Raw genomic sequence first — 14370 nt, 5'->3', positions numbered from 1 at the left:
ATTCATTTCTGGACAGAATAATATGCATGGTTTTCTTCTTGAATACTGGTGAGGACAAAGGCCGATTTGAAGAGGCTAGTAGCATCACATGGGTCAGAGGAATGAGGAATCGTAGGCACGGAGACCTTGGGAAATTCTGCCATGCTAAAGTCCTGTGAGCTTGTGGAGGCCATTCTCTATGGCATGTGGATCTTCTGAAGTGAGAGCTATATTTATAAAGTCCTCTGACCCACTATCAAAAGGGGAGTGATCTGTGTTCAGCAGGAAAGGGGGAAGACAGGAAAATAAAACTGTCGGATCATGGTGGTAGTGTGCTCTCCCTCTGCTAAGAAAAAAATTGCATTGAGATGTGGCCGTAAAACAACAAAGTGGCTTCCAAAATATGCAGTGATGTTATCCTTTGTTCCAGGCACAGTTATCTTCCTGGAAATGCATGCATGGTGAATTACAATAAAAGGGGAACAATGCACAAATCGTTAGTGTCCCCTTTGTTCCTTTTTCCTCCATAGCTATAATAAGTCTGCTCCCAACTGTTTCATGTAAGGCAGGGGCACATGTATAAAAGGGGAGCTCACAAGGAATTTTTCTTTTTTTTTTCATTGGTCTTGCTTGATTCATGGGCACCTTGCTTGCTTGATTTACAGACACCTTTACCCATAGCACAGATGTGTACTGTTCACTCTGGGTCCTCTTAGTTGCCACTGCTTGAGCTTCTGGATTAACTTTGCTTCTCAGGGTTAGATTCCTCTCTGATTATTGTTTTGTTGTCACCTAGCAAAACAGGCTGCAGTGAGACAAAGAAAAGGCATACATGGTGTTTTGCCAAACTACTTGACACCAACTCCCAAAATGGGAGACAAACTTTGATTCTCATATATTTTTCTCTGTTACAATTTCAACTTTTCAACTTTGTATTTATCATAGTGGTTTAACCCAGAGCACTTGAACGCTGGTATTATCATGCAGTGGGACTTGATAAATCTTGGTCATCTGGATTATATTTCCTAGAGTTAAGACTCTACACACTTTTAGGAAGAATCCTTTGTCAACCTCCACGTAACATAGCAATTTTCAGAGGAAAAATGATGAGAGTTATTTTCCCCCGTGACCATGACAGATAAATGTTTTTGCCAATTTGCATGCTGAGTTATAGGGTCAGCATGGGCCGTTTCTCTCATAATGTCTTGGTATTGTTGGCATCTTGCAATCTTGATGACCCAATTTATTTATTTTCTTTTATATTGTCAAAATAATACACAAGAGACAGCATTAGAGTGAGCATTCCATATTCTGAGTTAAAATGGAGTTAGATGTCATTTGTACAGGACTGTACAATGATTAATATCAGCAAAGAAATTAGACCAAATGAAACCTGCTGAAATGGGTTTGATTTATATTGCCATCATCATTCTGATTTTAGATGAAATGGTTATTGCTCTCCACCCCTGCTGAAAGAAAAAGAGTGTTAAGCTTTAATAATCACAGCTTTGTGATGCAAGCACAAAGCTACTTTGCAATGTTGTTTTTCTCATCTCATATACATTGGAATGGTGACTCATCCCTCAGTGACCTCCACTGCAGAAGTGTTGGCAGTGTTTCCAGTACTCAGCATGCGGAAAGTCATTTGTAGTGCTTGTAAAAATGCAGATCCCTGACCCTAATCCCAGAAAGTCTAATCCAGAAACTTCAAAGGGGTCCAAGGAACCTGCATTTGGAGCTTTCATCCTTAACAGTTTCTATGGGATGGTCTGTGGACCTTCCTTTGAGAAACTCCAGTGTTTAGGGACTCTGCAGAGGTCACCATTCCTCTCACTTCCTAGTGGCACTCCCTCTCACTTTTCACTACAGATGAGTCAGAGCATGCATAATTCATTATCTTAAGAGAAAAAAAAAAGCAAAAAACAAACCCAAAGAAGAATGTCCTAGGACTAGGGCCAGGCAGATTTCCATAGTTGGTTTGCCCTTTAATCTGCTTGTCACTCATGACCTCCTCTCCATTTTGTGTATGTTTGATGTTTGTACCTTCTTGTCCCCAAACTGAAAACTTGCATCACTGTAGTTGTATGACTGGGTAGATGGGAGTATATCTCTGAGTGAGATGTGTCCTAATGATACCCAGCAAGGAACAAAGATAATCCCTTTTTCCGAAGTGATATGTTCATCTCTAGGCCCATTTACAGTTTGCATCAGAGAAACCTCAGAGTGATCCATAATTTAATGGAGTGTGTGGCCCCAAAAGGGGTTCCAATAACTGCACATACAAACCACCAAAATGAGTATGGAATGTTGAGTGAATTTTGCTGTATATCATGAAGAAAATCCTGAGTCATTTTACTGCTTACTTTGTACAATTTGATTCAAGCAATATTAAGAAACCCTCAGAGAACTGATGACCCTGAACCTCAACAGTAACTAAAAATGTAAAGCAAAATCCATAAAGAAGAATACATTTAAAAAAAGAAATAAGGAGTGGATCAAAAAATTTCATTTATAATGAAACGAAGTTCTCGAATTTTTCAGTCACTCTGACTAGGAGAGATGGCTGTACTATAATTATTCAGAAGAAAAAAAACAAATTTGGAGGTTTTCAGGGATCCAGTTGATCCTATCCATGTAACAGAGTAACTGGAGAGGTAACAAATTCCACCCCCTACAATAAATAGAGAATAAATGACTTAAATTCATGCTTGTCATAATCATTAATTAATATTTAAGTAAAAACTACTATCAAAGGAAAGTGAAGAATGGTCAGTGAAACTAATGCACTTGAACCGCAAATTATTTTGGCCAAGAATATTTTTTAAATCTTAAATTGGATTTAGTTTCCTTTCCCTCATTTATTTCCCAATGGATCTCTTTATTCCTCAGCTTCCTGAACTTTAAACAATGTTCTTCTTTTTTGTGAAAAAGCTGTATTGTTTATTGGGTAAATAATTTTTAGTTCCTAGACTATCTTCTTTGCTTTATTTTAGGGAATTTACTTTTAAAAGGCTTAAGAAAAATGTGTCCCAGTCCAATGACTATCAAGGGGTTTGTCCTGGAGGAAGGAGGAGGTGATTTTCCTGTTAATCAGCCTTTTAAAAGCACTTAACTGCCAAGTGGAGGATTTAGTAAGTCTCCTCTCTCCAGCGACCTCTTCCATCTTGTCAGTTTATTCTTAGAATTGACCTTTAGCTAATTTACCTGAGTTTGCACAATAAAAATCAGCATAACGTCAGACTCTCACTGCTGATGTTGGCTTCATCCATCACAAATGGAAGAGGATTGATGCATAACTAAGTAGTGGAGAACTGCTTTACAATTGTGTCAGTGTGTGTGTGTGTGTGTGTGTGTGTGGGTGGGTGGGTATACACATGTACAACTTTTATGTCAGTGTTGGGTTGGTGACCAGTGTCCATGGTGATGCTATTCAAGTGCAGGAATATTCAGTGCTATTCAAGTCTCTGGTCACAAAGTTTAACAGCTTTTAATTCAGCCCAGTAGTTTGTCTTTACTGTGGGTATGAGTACCTGAGAAGGTTGGGTAAAGCTGGTCTCCTGATACAAAATTCAAACATTACAGATTTCTGGATGAAAATCAAAACTTGTTTTCATTTATATAGTCACTAGTGGCATCATACTCAATTTAAGTGTTAATTGCTCAGTCATGTTCAACTCTTTGCAACCCCACAGACTGGATTCCTCTGTCCATGGAATTCTCTAGGCAAGAACACTGGAGTGGGTTGTTATTTCCTTCTCCAGGGAATCTTCCCAACCCAGGGATCAAACCCACACCTCCTGCATGGCAGGTGGATTCTATACCGTGTGAGCCACCAGGGAGGAAAGAAAAAGAAAGCCTTGAAAGCTAAAATGTGCATGGCATTCACATTGATCACTAGCAGTTTTCCTCAACTGCAGCCAGTGGTCAGTGACTTAACTTGTGTGTGAGAGACAGAAACATTTTCAGGAAAGCCTCTGATTTGCGTGGACACAGAGGTGATTTTGCACTCTAGGGGATTTTGGGTAATGCCTGAGGACGTTTTTGATTGTCCTCACCTGAGAGGTGTTACTAGCACCCAGTGAGTAAAAACCAGGGATGCTGCTAAACATCCCACAGTGCTCAGAACAACCCCCACAACAAAGATTTATCTAACCCTATCATCAGTATGTCAACAGTGCTGAGGCTGAGAAACCCTGAGTTACGGGTTGGCTCCAATTTTCCAAGCCATTCTTAACCATGTAGAGAAAGACTTCTGGATCAAGAAATAAGATGAGCAATAATAATTTGTATCACTTGTAATCTGTATAGGCTCTATTTATTGTCCTTTTATACAGAAGTGAACACTGAGATTTAGATAGAAATATGTCATTTTTTTCCAGAGTTCCAGTAGTAATGAGACAGGTCTAGGGTCTAAATCTGTCTTCTATTTAAGTCTTTCTCTGCCTCAGAAAAATGATACTTCAGTGAAGTTATCAACCTTAAAACAGGTAAATGTGTTTGTTGTGAAGCAATTTGGGAGAATATACAGTTCATGTGACCCTATTAAGGATGTTTTTCAAGTTGATCAACAATAACAATATACAGCAAGGTGGTCTCAGAAATGAAATAGAAAAGTCAGGGCAAGAGTGCTTAGAACAGGCCAACAGTTTTATCATCTTCTAACTGCTCACTGTGTACTTTGGGTTGAATATCTTCACTAAAGATGATATTTATATTTGGAAAATATGATCATCAGACTCACACAGATGGCCCCCATGCTCTTGTTTTTAAAGAAATGACAAGTCTACGCACAGGTCCTGGCTACTGAGTCTTACTTTTCCACTTGTATTTACTGACTATCAGTTCAGTTCAGTCGCTCAGTCATGTCCGACTCTTTGCGACCCCATGAATCACAGCACGCCAGGCCTCCCTGTCTGTCACCAACTCCCGGAGTTCACTCAAACTCATGTCCATCGAGTCGGTGATGCCATCCAGCCACCTCATTCTCTGTCGTCCCCGTCTCCTCCTTACTGACTATATTAGAGCACAAAACAGGTTTGTATCTTAAGTCATTTGACATTTTTCTTTTAATATCTCAAACTCACATCCCAGTGATTGAATAAAGGTCCAGTCATTCTACCTCCATTTTATGCAAGGGAAACTGAAGACCAGAGAATTGGAGTCAGACATTCATTTATCTGTGCATTCACTCACTGGTATTTGTTTAATGCATACCATGTACTGGTCACCACAAGGAGCATTATAATCTACTAGGAGTTGGACTTGGGATACAGAACTTGAATTCAGATCAAGTTCAAATCCTGGGCTAACATTATTTCTGTATGTAGCTCTGATCAACATTTGAGATTTATGGTTTAAATATTAAGTTATAAATAATATAGACTATAAATTTGTTAGTATGAACCAGAAACTCTACTAGGTGTTTTCTATGCCTTATCTTCTTTAATCCTAGAATAACTTAATGAGGCAGACGCTGTTACTGTCCTCTTTTTACAGGTGAGGTCATTGAGACTTGGAAAGGTAGAGTGGCACATAGCTTGACAATATGGAGACAGATTCTCATCTGGGTTTATTAGACTCTGAAAGTTTGCAACCATCTCTGATATGAACTCTTCTCTGTTCTGGATTTCACCTTTGTATAGCTTCATCTGGTCTAAGCAAAAGGTAGACAGGATGATTCTAGCCTGACGTTCTTTCTGCAAGTTGTCAGCTATTTTGTGTTGTAAGTTCCACTAGACATGCAAATCCCTAGGAGATCAAGGAGAAGCAAGTCTGGGGGGAGGGGGTACCACGGACTGTACCTGATGGTAAAAATGCTATCAAGGGCTTTGTTTTAGAACAAGTATCTAGTGAGTGCTGAGCCCTACCACACCCACAGGGGTAAGATAACTTCCATGTCAGGAGGTTGGCACCCAAGCTGCTGGCTGTGCTGTTTACAGGAGAATCAGAGCAAGTTTCAGGAGAGATAAAATGACTGTCTGAATATGAGTGCGTGTGTGTACATGCATGTTTATGCCATTTTTACCTTTGGGCTTTTTAAACAGTCTCAGTTTTTGTTCACGGCAGGTCAGAAATCCAAATATGATTTGACTGCCCCTAGCATCTTATCATTACTGTTCTGAGTTGGAAAAAAGAGGCAGCTAGAGGAAAGAAACTGCACTGAAATATGACTGTGTGTGTGTGTTGAGGAGTGTGTGTATACTTGTATGTTGTGTATGTGTGTTTATGTATAAATGTTGTGTATATATGTATATATGTGTGTACATCTATCTAAATGTATATATATATATCTATACATTTATATATACACATAAACAAATCTTAGTTTGAAACTGTTTGGAATTTTGAGTTTGAAAGACTGATAATTTATTTTTGATTTCCTAGAGAGTCTAATATACTTCTAATTTCCAAAATTCTTTTCCACTATGAGTATATGTATATATCTATGGTACAGAAAATATTATTAGAATACCTAGGTTTAACATCTATGGATGCAAAACCAAACAAAAGTGTAGTTATGGAAAAGTCAAACTTGGAAAAACTGTCTTTCTTATTTGAACCATTTGTTGGAATTTCAAACTATGTGTTTTCAGACTTGTTCATTAAACAATAGCACACATACAACCCACCAAATGAACATGATGATGTTTAGGAAGAAAAAAATAAGAAAATGTGGGTCTATGATGGCACAAATCCAATGGTTATCATGCCAATGGTACTTCACCTACCTATTGGTTAATTTACTATCTTATTGATTTTTCTTTCATCACTCATGGAGGGCCTCTGTGGCCTTATATATTTGTAGGTGAAGTTAATTATCTGTTTAATTTTTTAAAAAACTATAGTAAATAATTTATAATATGTATATTGTAAATATATACTAAAGCTCAAGGGCACATTGTAATAATAACCAAACATTTTTCTAGACCTCTACAAGTAACCCTTTCAGCCTGATTATACAGATACCAAAATCTTTGCTCAAAGAAAGAACAACATAAAGTTAAATGAAATAAAATGTTACTTATTTGTTTTGGCATCGTACATGCATACAACCAAATGACTGAAATTTGAGCTCTTTTAAGGATACAGTAAGTTGCGTTTTCATTCACTGCCATGTGCTTTGCATATTTTGGAGAATATGAAAAGTGTTTTAAGCCAACCTATGCAAAAGAGCTTCCCTGGTGCTTCTTGGGATCAGTTTGTATGCACACAAGACCATACCTTTAGAAACTCAGTCTGGCTCCCAGCCCAGGGCTCAACCGATGGTCCAAGCACAGACTCCTCCTCCCAGGGACCTGTCAGGTTTGCTCACACAGTCAGAAACATTTGGAAACCTATCGAGTATGGTCATTAATTTATTTTTTCCCCAGAGGATCCCTGAAGATGTGGTCTTAAAAGCATCAGAAAGAAAATCAATCTTGTAGCAGTTACATGTTTTAATTAGATTTAAGGACACTTGAAAAGGTAATGGTTGTTTTCCCCCCAAATTTTAGAGCAGAGGAGGAGGTTTAACATCAAGCTTGGCTCCAAGTTCTCCTATCATTTTCCTTTCATTCATTTTTATTCTAAAGGAGATTGTTGAATCAAGAGAATTTTGCTTAGAATATTCTGCTTAGTTTAGAAAAGGACAGATTAATGTTTTTTTTTTTTTTTTTCTGTAAAACATGAGGGGTAGAGATGTGGGGGTGCCCAAACCCCTCATTGCCCTGTTTCTGATATAAGAAAATGGATTTGGCAATTACTGGAGTGGGATCCTACTTAAAACACAGAAACAGAAACTTAGGGGAGCCCCATTTCAGAGTCCTGTTGAAAGCTGTTAATGGGATATGTTGTAAGTGGGTTACCACTTAAATTAACAATGGCATCTTGCTTGCTTCTCTGATAGGAACTTAGTCTGTAAAATCAAGAATCTTTGTGTTGACTGAAGGAATTGAACTAATGATCTCAGTTGATTTCCTGTTCCCCGTGTCTTTCAGGACCAAAAGAGCACTGGATAGAACCTAAAAAACATAATCATTTGTCCAAATTGAATCGACATGTTTCAATAGTATCAGTACCACACTCAACACTTATAAAGAGTGTTGATTAGGATAGCTGGGTATCTCCAAGCACAGTTTGCCAGGGATTATTAAGCTCCTCTGACATCCATCTTGGATGCTTTGAAGGCAATGTCACCAGATAGAGGAGTCTGAATTTTGCTGGAACTAACCCTGAGTGGTGATCTACTGGGGCCTTGCTCGTGTTACTTTTTCCTGACCTCATTCAAGTGCTTGATGACTTGGGTCAGTTTGTTGCACATTGATGTATACCAAGTGACACCCACTGAAATTACCTCTTCTCCTTTCCAATGCAGTTCACTTGTACATAAGTATAATGTCAAATTGTTTACAGGTTCTTTTCGTGTGTAATTGTGATAGCAGATTTAGCTCAGACTTTAAAGGAATCTGTTTACTGAATGGTGTTAAAATGAATGTGCTTATTACAGTATAAACATCATTAATTATGGACTCACATGAATGCATGTTTTCATGTCGTCAATTCCCAGCAGCTTGGTTATTCAGCAAAATGTCTGCAGTCTGTGAATAGCAAATATACATGAACTACTGTGATTAATAACTCAGTAACTGTTTCTACCTTGGTATGTAACACTAGATTTTAGCCTGCTGTATTTCTTTCTTACTTATTTGTTTTGCAAGAGAAACATGGTAAAAGATAGCACTACTAATTGTCCCAATGGAATTGCACATCATTCTGGCAATCGTTGCTCCACCCAAACGGTAACTGCCTGTGATGGAACAATGGCCCTGAGCAACATATAAATATATACATACATATCTATGTATGCAATATCTACAATGCTAATTACTACCATCTAGTCTCACTGCCAATGGAAACAAACTATTTTCTTTGGAATCATTGATGGATATAAAAGTTTAATTTGCTATTAACTGCTTTCATATTCTGTTTAGTTCTTATAGTATGGTAAATGATACAGGTGCAGTATCAGTATTGTAAAATTGTGTGGTGAAAACTACAAAAGTCATTCTGTGGATATATTTTACAAGGCAGACAAGAAACTATATTTCAGATTCTTGTGTGAATATAATTACAGAAATAGGTAACTATTTTTTATGTGTTTGCATAAATGACTCCATTTCATATACATTGTAATTTAGCACCAATCATAATAAATCATTTGGTAACATTTAGTTGTTAGAGATATCTATTTTCAGTATACATGAGAGACTGATGATTCAACATGATTTCACTCTAACTCAAGAATTTTAGATGGAAGGTAATTACCATTGCAATTAGTTTATTTCTGGTTTGTTGTGGCAGCTTGCTGGCTTGGGGTGCAAAATAAGGAGACTTAGTAAGTTGGTTATTTAAAATTCTTAGAATGAGACTGCAGTAAGTTGAGGCCTTGCCACTGCCTCTTCATAATTGGGTGGCCTTGGACTGCAAGGAGATCCAACCAGTCCATTCTAAGGGAGCTCAATCCTGGGTGTTCATTGGAAGGACTGATGCTAAAGCTGAAACTCCAATACTTTGGCCACCTCATGCAACGAGCTGACTCACTGGAAAAGACTCTGATGCTGGGAAGGATTGGGGGTGGGAGGAGAAGGGGACGACAGAGAATGAGATGGCTGGATGGCATCACTGACTCGATGGACATGAGTTTGAGTGAACTCCAGGAGTTGGTAATGGACAGGGAGGCCTGGTGTGCTGTGATTCATGGGGTCGCAAAGAGTTGGACATGACAACTGAACTGAACTGAAGCTATTTATCAAGCCTCTTTGAACCACCATTTCCTCATCTGAAAATAGGGAGTAAAAATGATAGACACCTCATAAGGTTCCTGTGAGAATTAAATTAGATAAACCAATTAAAGCATTTTAGCATAGTATCTAGTACATTAAATAGATGCTTAATAATCCCTATTCATTCTCATTCAGTTCATTTCAGTCGCTCAGTCGTGTCCGACTCTTTGCGACCCCATGAATCACAGCACGCCAGGCCTCCCTGTCCATCACCAACTCCCGGAGTTCACTCAAACTCATGTCCATCGAGTTGGTGATGCCACACAGATCTCAAAGAGGAACTTGGATTTAACAGTCTGATTTCTTTTTTTTTTTTTCCTGTTTAGCCTTTATGGCATTGCCTATAAAGCTAAAGATTCAGTATGTTTTCTAATCAAGAGGGAAAATTATACAGGGAGAAAAAGGGAACTCTACCGATTGGTTGGGGAGCTTTAGAAACAATTTAGCCTTTTGCTGCTGTGAAGTATCTTCAGCAGAACACTTGTCCCATGATATGTGCCAAAAAACAAAGGGAATTGGATGATATACAGTTTGGGAAATATAACTTTTTACATACTTCTCTTTTTAGTTTTTAAATGCTTTTTATTACAATTGAAGCCTTGGGAGTCAGACAATAAAGGGAGTTTCAAACTTTATTTAACCCAGAATCTCCTAGACTTCTCTCACTGAGGATGCTTCCAAAAATATGAGTCCATATTTTTTTAAAAGCTATTTTATCCCAGTCCCTCCTTGTATAGGAGAGAAAACTGAGACCCAGACAGGGGAAGGGAAAAGCCGAAGGTGAGATGATCCTAGGTCTAAACCCCGTCCATGGACCCAGGCTAGGACACTTGCACCTAAATCACTCTTAGCTAAATGACTGACAACAGTGATGGCATTGGTCTGAAAAACCCTTCTTAATTCACATCCTTAAGGTGCAGGCCCAAAGTAAAGGATCACATGAAATACTGAAGGCCAAGCAGAAAAAGCAAGGACACAGCAGCCAGGCATCCTTCCTTAGATGGCTCAGGGACAGACACTTGTCCTGCCTGGGCATTCCAAAGCTTTCCTTAGAGGTGGTCCCTGCCATGACACAGATGCTGGGCTGGGCTGTCCCTCCACCTACTACTGGGTTAAGAATTTAAATGGACCAAAATGATGGGATGGCTTGGAGGGGAGTTTTCCTATGAATTGGTTTTTTTAAGGGTTTTACTTATTTGTTTAATTTTTGGCTACACCATGCAGCAAGCAGGATCTTAGTTTCCCAATCAGGGATTGAACCCGCCCATATAGAAGCACAGAGTCCTTCAGTAGAAGTGCAGAGTCCCAACCACTGGACTGCCAGGGATTTCTCCTCCTATGAATTCTTTAGTGGGAAGCTGGGGGCTTTCCTCCAGAAAACTTAATGAGAAGACCCCTATGTAGAGAAATTGTGAAGTCGCTGACCTCCACAGCCCCTAGCACTGCTTTCATAGAGCCCAGGATTCATCAGGGGCAGTCACAAGGAAAGAGACTGCCCCAGTTCCGGAGACATGTGAACAGTGAAGGAGCCACATCACAAGGGAGACCCAGCTGCAGCTGTGGTGGACGAGAGACAGCTAAGGGTTCATCACCACTGCCTTGCCCCAGACAGCAGGTGAGTTTTCTCTGAAGATCAAAGGTCTGGAGAACACTGCCAGGAGCCTCTTTGGTGAGGGCTCTGAGTACATGGGTTTGCTCTCTCTGCCGAGTTTGGAGCGCAGGTGGAAAAGAAGGTGTGCCGGGGTGCCCAGTAAGGAACACGGTGACAGTGGATCAGGAGAAAGACACCCTCTTGGGCTCTCTGGGAGACTTGGGGAGTCTGTAGGAGACTTCATCCATCTCAACACTGACGTTATGAAGAGTCAGTGAAGGCATACAGCTGCTGTCCAAAAGCTTGTCCATCTGACAAATTGAGTTGAGCAGGACTTGATCAGAAGGATCATAGCTTTTGGAATGAGGGCAGTGAAGCAGGGAAAAACATCACCTTCTCAGACAATAGCCCTCCTCCCCTCTAATTTCAACCCAAAAGCAGTGTTCAATCCCAGGCCTGCAAAACACCCAGAGCCACGTCAGTCTTGGCCCCAGTGGCAGCGGCCACTGAGACGAATCACAACAGGTGTTTATCCCAGTAGGGAGGCTGGTAATAGCCCCCAGCCAGACAGAACACCATCAACTTCAAATAAGCCTGGCTTACCTTGCAAAGCTCACAAATAATAATGTGTCAGCAGCAAGGGCTCAGGAGGGTCAATGCTCAGAATCCCAGAGAGCTCCCCTTGTTACTTAGTCTCAGTAAGCATGTCATGAAAGCACCGGAAAGAAAGTCTGGGCATGAAAACTCCAGCTTCAGCTTGTGTTCCCCTTCCGTCCTCCTCACTGTATACACTCCCCCCCAATAGGGTACCAAGAAACAAAACACCCTACATGCTTAAGAAGAAACATTGAGATGGGTTTCTCTGTGGCTAGATCTGGGCTCAAATGTGTTGTCCCAGACTATGAAATCCCTGGTGGATGTGAAACAATTCAATCTGCTGCCTCCGAAACGGAAAATCACAAACCACATGCATCCTTCACGCAAATAAAGCGTTTCTCTTCTCCAGCTTTCCTGGCCTCGCCTCTTCTGCATCTCTGCATTCTATTCTGTTTGCTCTTTGGATGTCTGATACTAGAACAAGCGTTTTGAATAAAGCACAGAACCTTTTATTTTGCACCCTTACTCCCACTCCCACACTTCTCTCCAGGCCCCAGTTTCCTCATCTGAGTGATAAACGAGGAACCTGGAGGAAACACACTTCTATGTACTATTTCCCATCCCTGTTTTCTATGTATTTTTACCTAGGCCATAGCTGGTCTCCATGAAGGTATGGGTAGGAGGGGAGAAAGGACTTTGATGACTCCCACAGATGACCATTTCAGATTGTCTTTGAATGAAAGCAGCTGGTTTCCCTAAAAGAGAACAAAGCACAAGGCAGTAAGTTGGATGCTGGTTTGTACTTTCAAATTTTGTTGTTCCAACGTCATTGTGAATGGGTCAACTCTCCTCACTTTTCCCTGACACCGGGGCTCCCGGGAGGTGAAGTGGACACTCTGTGACTCACTTCTTGCATTACCCAGGGCTGCAGCTTTTGTTTCAGCAAGCCCAGTGTGAATTTCTATCTTTCCTTCACTGTGGACAGAAGGGAAGGGATTGGCAAGGGGGACAAAGACTCAATTAACTAGAGATGGAGACAGGAGTGCCACAGTTGACAGCAAATTGTTCTTCCTCCCTTTGTCCCTGGAAAAGTGTGTCCCTCCGTACCTAGAAATAATATACTGTCAGATGTTCTTAAAAATAAAGAGATAGACACTCTACTCTCTCTGTCATCTGACATTAACAAATGTGACAACATATGAGGAGGGAAACAGAGACGTTGGTAACTACCAGGTCTGTGTACCCGAGACGTGTGTGTATGTGCTAAGTTGCTTCAGTTGTGTTGGACTCTTTGTGACCCTATGTACTGTAGCCCACTAGGCTTCTCTGTTCATGGGATTCTCCAGGCAAGAATACTAGAGTGGGTGGCCATGCCCTCTTCCAGGTGATCTTCCTGACCCAGGGCTTGAACCTGTCTCTTATGATTCCTGCATTGGCAGGCAGGTTCTTTAACACTAGTGCCACCTGGGAAGCTGTGAAAGTCAATGAGTAGCATGGTAATTATCTTGATCTACTCTTCAGGAAGCTGATACCTGCAGGTGCCTTTCCAAAGCTCAGTTTCTATGTTCATAATGGGGATTGAGTGCATACTGTCTGTCACCTGGCATCTTGAAGTTTGCAGTGAATATGCTTGTTCATCTGAAGTTTTCAAAAGCAGGAGCAAAGGTTAGGATTTTCTTCTTAAATCTACCCTTTATCACATGGCTCTGTGTAGCTGTTGAGTGCTTTGCATTGATATTTAAGAGGTTTCGAGGAAATGCTGGAAATATAACAATATAAAAGTTAACAAGATAACATAGAAAGCATCTTCAGTACAGTTGTATACCATATTTTGTAGTACTCTTTTATTAATAAGTAAATCTCAACAAAAGACAAAAATATACAAGGGATGTCTTCTTGTTTGAATGGGGAAAATGATTATTTTCTGGTTTATGACATGCAGGCAATATAGGTCCCTATCTTCTTAGTTCTAGGATGGTGAAACCACCCAAACAAAAGAGGCATCTGAAACAGATAAGACCCAGATCCAAGGAAGACAAAGAGTAGTTCTGGAAGCCATCAATATACAAGTGCTGAATTCTGAGGATGTTTCTGCAGAAACCATGAGAAACATTATAGAACAGAATTATATCTTCCAATTAAGATATAATTAAGATATAATTATCAAACAATTATATCTTCCAGATACAAGACCTCAGGATGTTTCTCATGGGCCAACTTCCTTAACCTAACCTCATGAACTTTTCCTTCCTCAAGATCTTTCCCTTCCCCTGACGCTACAGCTGTTTCTGCTCTGGTTGTCTTATTGGAATTTCTCAGAGTAACCTAGAAAAGAGGCAGAAAATAGGCAGCAAAGGGTTGGAATGAAATAGCATCCTGGAG

The sequence above is a fragment of the Moschus berezovskii genome, chromosome 8 (assembly GCF_049115385.1).
Source record: "Moschus berezovskii isolate FMDL1 chromosome 8, NW_MosBer_1.0, whole genome shotgun sequence".
In the NCBI taxonomy this organism is placed as follows: domain Eukaryota; kingdom Metazoa; phylum Chordata; class Mammalia; order Artiodactyla; family Moschidae; genus Moschus; species Moschus berezovskii.
This window is presented reverse-complemented; position numbering follows the sequence as displayed.